General features: G+C 35.4%; 1 protein-coding gene across 1 annotated transcript in view; it reads right to left on the bottom strand.

Moving 5' to 3' along the window:
* The window catches only part of LOC106468754 (TNF receptor-associated factor 4-like), a 57,474-nt gene extending 54,843 nt beyond the window's left edge, over positions 1-2,631 (bottom strand). The window contains exon 1 of the mRNA XM_022397117.1: positions 2,485-2,631. The gene's annotated coding sequence lies outside the window, so the exon portion shown is untranslated. The remainder of the gene's footprint in view (positions 1-2,484) is intronic.
* Between the last annotated feature and the right edge of the window lie 7,689 nt (positions 2,632-10,320).

Genomic DNA, 10,320 nt, shown 5'->3' with positions numbered 1-10,320 from the left:
AACTTAGGGACGGCTAGCGCAGATAGCCCTCGTGTAGCTTTGCGCGAAATTCAAAACAAACAATTTCTTGACCGATTTGAGATCTAATTACAGTTTTGGACTCAAGGAGTTAAACCCTTTCGATTGATATATTTGACCACGCCCAAGATCACATAAATTAATTTACTCTAATCCTGTCTAAAAGAACTTAAATTTGAAAGCAGGCTTGTAGAGATTCTGATGAACAGGATCGGTCCTAGAGTATAGGGGGCCAGGGTGCAAGAATTAATGGTGGGACCCCCTGCTACAATGTACATGAAATGAAATATATATATATATATATATATATACATAAGAGAGAGGATGATTAGAGACGAAAAATATAACCAAGCATGATGCATGTGAAACTCAATTTTAGTATGATCTATCCAGTTTTCAAACATAAAAAATGTAAGCAGATGCAATAATAGCAATGAAAAAGAAAACGAACTTACGTAATTCTAGTTCAAGTGAAATTGTATTTTCTTGCACTATCACCGATCCACTCTTCTGTGAGATTTTCCAAATTGCAGCGTCTTGCTTTCTCTGTCTCAATTGATAAGACAGTCAAGGAATTGAGTCAGTCTTGAATCATTGTTGATCGCAAATATGATTTTATTAATTTCAGTTTACTGAAAGAACGTTCAGCACTAGCCACTGTGACTGACAAAGTTAGGTGAACTCGGAGATCTAAAACAACATTTGGAAAAACTACATCGTATCCGCCATTTTCCAAAAACCTTAATAACTCTATGGTTTGAATTTCAGTATAGTTCGTTTCTTTCAGAATGTTTTTTTAGAATTTTTAACTCGTCTATGATTTCAGAACCAATGTCTTTGGATGAAAATTGAAAATCCTTTGCTGCTTGCTCTAAGTTTCCATTGGAGCTGTTTTTACTGAAGGAATTTGAAGCGACCCATTATTTTGGGAATTTTACTAAATCGCTCTTGAAATTGCATCAGTATATAATGAACTAGCGTATTGAAGAGTATAACTCTGGAGTGTTGTTCTGGGTCACAAGGAGTTTCATCGTCAGAAATTTTATCATACTGTCTTTTTCTTTTGTGTAGTCTCTTAGATGGAAAATTAGGGTTACCACCAACTTCTTTAACAGCTGCTTTCGCTTCATATTGTGCAGAGTCAAATCTAGTTTGTCTCAATTTTCCAATTTGAAGTCTAACAGCATTTATCAAAGATCTTGCAGATTCCAAAGTAGCTTCCGTACTTTGCAAATGTTTATTAATTTTATTTATGATACATAATAAGTCATAAGAAACAAATAACGAAACAAGAAAAGGCAAAGACTGAATGCTTTCACGCAAACCATTTGCTTCAGAGACAGCTACATTATCATCATATGTTTCAATAATTTCACTTAACGCATTGCAGGTATCTTTAAAATGAAACCGGACAGCTTTGACTGGGTCGATACGTGCTTCCCATCTTGTATCACTCAAGGATTTTACACTTATTTTCAAATACATAAAATGTTCCAGGGTTTTGTTGATGCAGAAAAAAGTGTATATAGTCTTTATAAAATTCCAAATATTTTTTTACAATACAAACTGGTTGCTGCTCCATCGCAGAGTAGAACATTAAAATGTGCTGCACATAGTACATAGCAAACTAGGTCATTAATATGGAGTATTCTTACTTGCACATCTTTATACCTGCTCTTCATGTTGGCTGCTTTATCAAAAGCCTGACCACGGTAGTTCATAATGTCAAGGTCATAGATGCTCAACCTTCAACTGTAACATCCACAGAATCAAAAAAGCCAAAAAAGGATTCTTTAATTTCAACATTTCTAGTTGCTTTGTCAATTCTGACGTATCGCAAAATTATAGATGTTTGTTCAACATATGATATATCAGGAGTAAAATCCATTTGTACACTGAAGTATTTGGCACTTTTAATTTCAGTAACAGTATTTTTCAGAACTTCATTGCTTAGAAGTTGTAGGAAATTATTCTGAGATCGCTTTGAAAGATGGTGTGGAACACTTTTATCACTACTCTTGATTGGAATTTGGGGCCCCTTAAATCGGATATAAGTCGAATCGGATATACGCACGCCCCACGTTTGGTGTTGCTCGCGCACAAAAATATAGTTAATAAAAAGTGGGTGGGAAAAGGTATCATAGAATAATTTAATCTAATCCTGCCTAAAAGAGCCGAGGCTATTGGGGATTTCCTTTTGTTTTTATATTGAAACAAAATCTCGGAAACTCTTGTTACACATTTCCTTAAAGAAAAAGTTGTAAATCTACTATATCAGCCATGGATTGTGAAAACAAGAATTAAAAGCCATTATTAACTGCTATGAGAGATTCTTACAGAAACGAATACTGTTGATCGATCTAATCGATAACATTTTATGTAACTATAGATACATACACACACACATACTTTTAAAGTTAAAGAAACCTTATTTCTAGGACCTGGCTTAGACTTAGAGAGACTCACCAACTTTACTTCTTCGAGAAAGACTACACCTTCTTGTGGCTTACATGCGCGACTTTAGTTCTGCACTCCATCATCAGACTACTAAACCAAAACGCACGACAGCCTAGAGATGAAAGGCGACATGTGAGGCCAACAGCTGACGGTCAGCTAATGTTTGAAGAGATGTGTATGCGCGCAGTGCTCCACCTGGCGAGGTGTGCATGTATTCGCAAAGTCTTCTATGTAGCGCCACGCGACAAAGAACTGAGTGAAACCCCTCTCATGCAACCCAGCTGTCGGCTACCCATTCAAGCATTACAGGATACCCTGATTACATATAGGCCCTCACCCGCCTGCACCGGGCGGAAACGGTGCCACGTGTCCTGCACGTGGCCCGATCGCATTCAGACATCTTTGTGTACATATAGATGCCAGAACCCGAGTACCTTTGGTGGCATTGCAATAGTTCAAACTTTAGGGCTTCTGTTGTTGTGTCCTAACACCAGATGTAGGCACAGCTCAATCTTACATGTGAACAGATGGACCAAACAAAGAACTGTTTAACAAGCAAAGAAAATCAATTTTTTGCATATGATCCCTGTCCTCCTGGTGTGCTAAGCACCTGCATACAGCACGTGGGACAACGATCAGCTGGAATCTTGATCAACTGACGATCTAGCTAGTCGCTGTTTGAAAACACACAAGCATTCCACAGAAAACATTAATCCTAACAAACGCATTAACACCACTTTAGTAACACACCAGACAAAAATTAAGTTTAAAACACAAAAGGTTAAAATAGTATCATTAAAACCAATGGTTAAAAATTTGCCATATGTTTCGTTTGTGTCGAAACGTATGGCAGATTTCTAACCATTAGTTTTTAATTGCTTTGAAATCGTTTTTAACCTTTTCTGTTTTAAACTTAATTTTATGTGGTGTGTCCAGAAGCGTCGCTAGGCACTGGCTGGCACACGGGGCACATGACCCGATTCTATTTGACAATGCCCCGAATCAGAATAAAAAACCATTATCGATATCATACTGAAACTCAGAAAATCCCAGCCTCGGATCTTTTAAGCACCTAGTGACGCCTCTGGGTGTGTCAGTAAAGAGGTGTTAATGTTATTTACTCAAATATTTAACTCGTTCTTTATATTTAAAAGAAAAACGTGTCATCTGTAAGTTGTAATACAAGCATATTAGCTTATACTGAATACCAAACCACATATTACGACAATCTGAAAATTATAGTTACAAGAAAACTAGGTTTTTACCACGAGTCAACATTGAAATATGATTTTTTTTAAACATCATCTTCATACAATTGTCAAATCAAGTTGCTGATTTATGCCACTATTCAGTAAATCAAGGTGACCTGCAAAAAGAAAGACTTAAAGTCACTGTTTTTATTAGAATTATAACTGAATGATTTCTATGAAAATATTTGCATTTTCATGAAATGATTAAAATAAATTAAGTATTTAATATTTCTTCTATCAATTCCTTGTTTTATTTTTCAATAAATACTTTTTAAACAAAATAGAGGTACAGAAAAACAAATTGTATTTAAATTGACTTTACTCTTATTAACTCTTATTTACTCTTATTAATGACTTTACTCTTATTTGTTTATTTATTTTAGAATTGTCACGCAAAACTACAAGATGCTATCTGCACATAGCTATCCCTAATTTTGAACTTACAGGCTAGAGGGAAGCCAGTTACTCACATTACTTAATACCAACTCTTGAACTACTTTTGTCTGACTGAATAGTGGGATCTGACTGTCATTCTTATAGCGTACCCACGGCCACAAAGTGCGGGACGTTATTTTGTTTTGTAGTAACAGGACTTGGGCATGGACTCTCAGTCCCACAGTCTGGCACACTAACTATTGGGCTACGCACAACTCCAGGAATTATAGTACAGTATATTGCTATATTGTAGGAGAACGCACCCATCATCAGACATTAACTTTTCATAACCAACTATTAATGCTGAAGACCTTTCTAGGGAGCTGATTAAAGCCTGTCCTTTTACCAATGCCCAGATGTAGTCCGTGTAAAAACAAATAGATACAAATTATCAGCAATTACAGGGCAAATCTTCAAGAATGTTGGTCACGCACAAGATTAGTGCCATACCGAAACAATGCACAAGATTAGTGCCATACCGAAACTACACACAAGATTGGTGCCATACCGAAACAACGCACAAGATTGGTGCCATATCAAAACCACGCAGAAGATTGGTGCCATACCGAAACCACGCACAAGATTGGTGAGTACCGCTTATTTTATTTTGGAAACCAGTACCGAGTTCCGTTATTTTTTTCTATTTCTTGTCAGTCAAACTTGAGTAGTGCAGGAAGGTGTGATGTTAACTAGCAGGAAATGTGTTACTCCATATATTGTGACGTCACGTCCTGACAAAGGTGAGCACCTGGACTGTAAGGAAACTTTCATTACTGAACAATGTAGAGGAAGGTAAGGATAATTGATTATTTCTTCAGTAAAGTTTTGAGAAGTATTCCTCACTATCCACTCAGCTTTGTCTCTCCCCCTCAGACAATAAACTTTGTTCTAGCGTCTTGAGCTGCGGTTGATTAGACTATAAAATATCATAGCGTTCACTAGTCTTTTTTTTTACGACGAGGGCGGATTTATTGAGAATTATGGTTTCTTATTCATACCTAAGCGATAATTATGAATTATTTGTAATTACGATGTTAAAATATGCAACGAAGGTTTTGTTTATTTATAGTTAAGCACAGAGCTGCAAAATGGGCTATCTGTGCTGTGCCCACCACGGGTATCGAAGCCCAGTTTCTAGCGTTGTTGTAAGTCCGCAGACATACCGCTGTGCCACTGGGGGGGGGGGGGACTCGAATGAAAAGATAGAACTGGTAAATAGTTGACCGAGTTGAGACTTGCTTGATTGTTTTCCTGGTGACGCATTTCAAGGTTCCAATCTGAAGTCTAATCTTCAGCTGGATCCATGGAATATAACTAATGTTTTATGTACCAAGAAAGATTCGCGAACCACAACGAAAGGGGAATTTTCTTGGTCAAGAACGGCGTCTAAAATTTACATATACTAAGCAATTGTTAGAAGAAACAACGACGATATGAAACTATTGATATTTATATAAACATGTTTCGGTTTGTACGTTTCATTAAATGCAGTTGTGATAATTTTCCTGTCAACTTTATCTTGTCAATTCAAATGAGACAAACTTCAACAGACATAAAAAAGCAGGTATGTTATGTGAAGACTTGTTTCAGTGCAACAGCAATTTCCCGCTTAATTATTCTGTCACGTTTACAAAAAAGTTCCCATCAAGCCTGCATACATCTAATTTTGTATCCCGGTAATTTTTTAGCCTTGTTGGGTCAGTAAAAACATAAGCGACATTCAGAACTGCCCGGAAAAAAAGATATTAAAATCTTGATTAGATAATAATACCTTTAAATGATATTACAACGATTGTTGTGTCTTAGATTATCCTTATCTTATGATGTAGATGCTATTACTTCAGTACCATTACTCTGATTGCTCTATAAGATTGTAAATTACGCTTCAGGACAAATTGTTGAACGTTTGGATTTAACAACTGACAAGTTACATGTTTAAATATCTTTTAAGATTAAGAAGAAGAAAAAGACTCATACAATGTGTTCCAAGAATGTTCGTTCTTTCGAAAGGGGCCTCAAAAATATCAGTCACAAAATTGTATTTATTGTTAAAATTATATATATGTATCAAGACTCAAAACCATCAGATAAAAGCTAGTCCCAAGACAGATAAAGTCGCAGTTTTAAACAGTTTTATCATGAATTACGTCCGAACAGGGGATGATGGAGAGTTGGTTCTTGACAAAGAGCTCATGAGGTCATTTACAAAATAAGAGAAGTCAAGGATCAGATTTCTAGTTTTAATCTTTACAGAGACACGTTTTGTCTCATTTCAAATTATAACTGTGTTTATCTGTTTGTTGTTAAGCACAAGCAACACAATGGGCTATTTGCCCTGAGACCGTCGCAGAGAAACAACCCCGAATTTTGGAGTTACAAGTCCTCAATGTTATCCTAGATATCGGAGATACATAAGCAGATGTATGTCTTGTCTGCTAAATTAAATCGATAAACAATCTTAATAACATAATAACCAGCCAAGCTAACTAAACATAATAAAATCAGCCAAAGTGACCAGACATAATAAATCAGCCAAGTTGAACAGAGATAATAAAACCTTTCAAGTTGACCACACAAAATAAACCAACCAACTAAATAGACATAGTAAATCAGCCAAGCAAACCAGGCGTAATAGAACCACCCAAGCTAACCAGGCATAATAAAACCATCCAAGCTGACCAGACATACTAAATCATCCAAGCTGATCAGGCAAAATATAACCAGACAAGCTGACCAGACATAGTAAATCAGCCAAGCTGGCCAGGTATAATAAAACTAGCCAGCTAAGCAGACATAGTAAATCAGCCAAGCTGACCAGACATAATAAAACCAATCAAACTTACCACCAGATATAGTAAGTCATCCAAGCTGGCCAGGTATAATAAAACCAGCAAAGCTGACCAGACATAGTAAATCATCCAGGCTGGCCAGATATAATAAAACTAGCCAAGCTAATCATAGTAAGTCATCCAAATTGACCAGACATAATAAAACATCCAAACTGACCAAGTATAATAAAACTACCCAAGCTGACCAGGCATAGTAAGTTAGCCAAGCTGACCAGAAATGTAATAAACCAGAGCAGATAAAACCTGCCAAGGCAACAGCCTGAAGGCAAAATGAAAAGAAATTTTAGAAACTGCAAATTGCTAGATGGCAACACTTTTATGTTTTGTTTTTGCAATTGTTTGAAAACTTGAATGTTCAGGTATAAGTTACCATCTTTAAAGAAAAGAAATATTGATAGTGAAACCAACCTTCCTCAACTCCGCAGTACACAGACACGATGCACTAATTGCATTATACAAGCCTGCGATGGTTTTATTGTCTTGAAATCTTTACATGTTGTACAATAATTCCTGTACGCTGATTCCGAAAATGATATCAATTTTTCTCCATCACGTACAGATTTTTCACAAAACGTCATAACACAATACATAAAAGAAAGACCAAAAAGCATAGATTTCACACACAAAAATCAGGATGAATGAGAATGCATATTCGTTTGACATCAATGCTCTTCCCTTTTCTTCAGATTGTTTGCATTTTTGTTAACAAACATAATAATATAAAATGTTCATTGTGGTAAACGAAATAATAATTTGATCTAAGTAAAAGTTTTTTTCTTCCCGATTTATAGAAAAAATCCTTACGTGATAGAAAAAAGGAATATTATTTTCGAAATCTGCGTAGCTGAATTATGGAAAATCCGTTATTAAAACCAAAACAACTTTCATAAATTTAAATTCACAAGCCTGTGTTATTGGCAGAAGCTCTCCTTTCACATTCGATGATTTGTCTCTTGAGCTTGAAATTGAACTTTATCCACCTTTAACATTCAAAAACCGAAAACCTTCACCTTCAAACTTAACATTTACCATTCTAGCACGCAGGGGCACAGTCGAATGTACCAACTTTTAAAAGTTACACCTACAGGCGAAATAATTTGTGAAGTCTGCTGTTGTTGAGAAGGGGGTGTTTCGCCTCTCTACCGTAGCTTTTTAGCTGTTGCATTATTTCTCCCATGTCACAAAGATAATATTTTTCCTGTAATATTTATTATTATAAATACAGTTAATGCAGTTTCATTTAGAGAACATAAATGTATTACTTTAAACAAGATAAAGATGCTATAATTTGTCGAATATTTTTTTACATACATTCGTAAAAAAATAAAAAGATAATAATAACTTTGGCAACTCCTTGTCTTTGCTTTTTTCTAACGTAACATCCGTTTAACATACACAGTGATAACTTTTTCTATCCAGGCAAAGACGTACAACGGTTGTTGCCCGTTCAAATTGTCAAATATTCATAATTAATAATGTATAAAATGAAAAAAGTAAAGCTGTAGGGAGATTTAAAATGTCTATGCGTGGAAAACATTAAGGCTCACAAAACTTACTTCATGGCACCTGTTCAAAAACTTCTTATCTTTCAGAGATCTTAGTGTTGGTAAGGTAAAGCTTCTCTTTCGCGTGTCAATGACCTGTCAATTTTCTCACTAAAAAAATTCCTGACTTATTTTTTGTGTTCGAGAATTGTAGGGCAACCTCGGATATTTCGGAAAGACTTGCAACGTTAGTCTGATTATTTGGGTGTGAAAGAAATGGCTGCGGGTGACAGCCAAATGTCGCCGAACGCTTGGGCGATGAAGTGAAAAACTTGTGTCACCAGTGACACGTAACGACTTCGGGTGATAAAGTGAAAAACCTTGTGTCACCAGTGACACGTAACGATTAACACTGAAGGAGCGAGAACTTTTTTGATTAAATTAACAGATGAAGATTTAAAAAAAAAGCTATAAAATTCTATGATCTAAAACGAAACTTGTTTATCCCAGAGGCCCATGGTAAGTTTGAATTTGCCACTTTTTATTACATAGATATATATATTCAAGTCTTAGACTTTAACCTAGTATTATATGTAAGTATTTATGAAATTACAAAAACAAATGTCCATTTTATGAATTAATTATATTATCACACATTTTTCGTGGTTTCACCTTTCTGTGCCGACTGTCCTGGTGGTCATGGAACTCGACTCGTAATCTTTGGGACAGGAGTTCCACTTCCGTTACCGAACATGCTCGCCCTTTCAGCTGTAGGGGCATTATAACTTAACAGTCAATCGCACGTTTCGTTGATAAAAGAGTAGCCCGAGTGCCGAGTGTACTTTTGTTATTTCATTTTGCCAATAAAAATGCTAAAAATTAAAATCTAATTTAAGATTGCTTGTTATAATGATAGCACAAACTAGGTTTTATTAACAACCATAAAAATCATCAAAAACAACAACGAAAGCTTTGCAACCAGAAAAAAAATTATAAATCTTTTTCTACTTAACAGTTGTTTTTTAATTAACCAGCTACTTCAAAACCAAAACCTGAATTTCATTGTAACCATAAATTTACAAAGAAAGATAAATTTTAAAAAGCTTGAATATTTCTCTGATAAATTTAGAAACAGACTGAACAACGATTTTAATTTTTAGGCTGCATCTTCGACTCTAATGGTTTGAATTTTAGTCAGTTTTTTTTTTGTAATTTACTTCACTATACGTCATTAAAAAAAGGAATGTGCTGTTTTACTTAAGTTTTACCCTCGACGCCATTTTGCAAGAGTTATTAAAAATTTTGGAAAAACAAAGTCAACTGTCAGCGAATATGGCTGTTTTTGCCGACCCAGGTCAGGTTAGTGTTCTGAGTAATTTATATCTTCTAATACGTCAAATTGTATCTTCGTATGATCGGCTACTCAAACTCTGAGTAATTTATGTCTTCTAATACGTCAAATTGTATCTTCGTATGATCGGCTACTCAAATTCTGAGTAATTTGTGTCTTCTAATACGTCAAATTGTATCTTCTGAGTAGCCGATCATACAATTCTGAGTAATTTGTGTCTTCTAATACGTCAAATTGTATCTTCTGAGTAGCCGATCATACAGTTCTGAGTAATTTATGTCTTCTAATACGTCAAATTGTATCTTCTGGGTAGCCGATCATACAGTTCTGAATAATTTATGTCTTCTAATACGTCAAATTGTATCATTTGAGTAGCCGATCATACAGTTCTGAGTAATTTATGTCTTCTAATACGTCAAATTGTATCTTCTGAGTAGCCGATCATACAGTTCTGAGTAATTTATGTCTTCTAATAC

The sequence above is a fragment of the Limulus polyphemus genome, unplaced genomic scaffold, assembly GCF_000517525.1.
Source record: "Limulus polyphemus unplaced genomic scaffold, Limulus_polyphemus-2.1.2 Scaffold3149, whole genome shotgun sequence".
Classification (NCBI taxonomy): Eukaryota; Metazoa; Arthropoda; class Merostomata; order Xiphosura; family Limulidae; genus Limulus; species Limulus polyphemus.
Note: the sequence above shows the minus strand (reverse complement) of the source record. Positions and strands in the feature narration are given on the sequence as shown.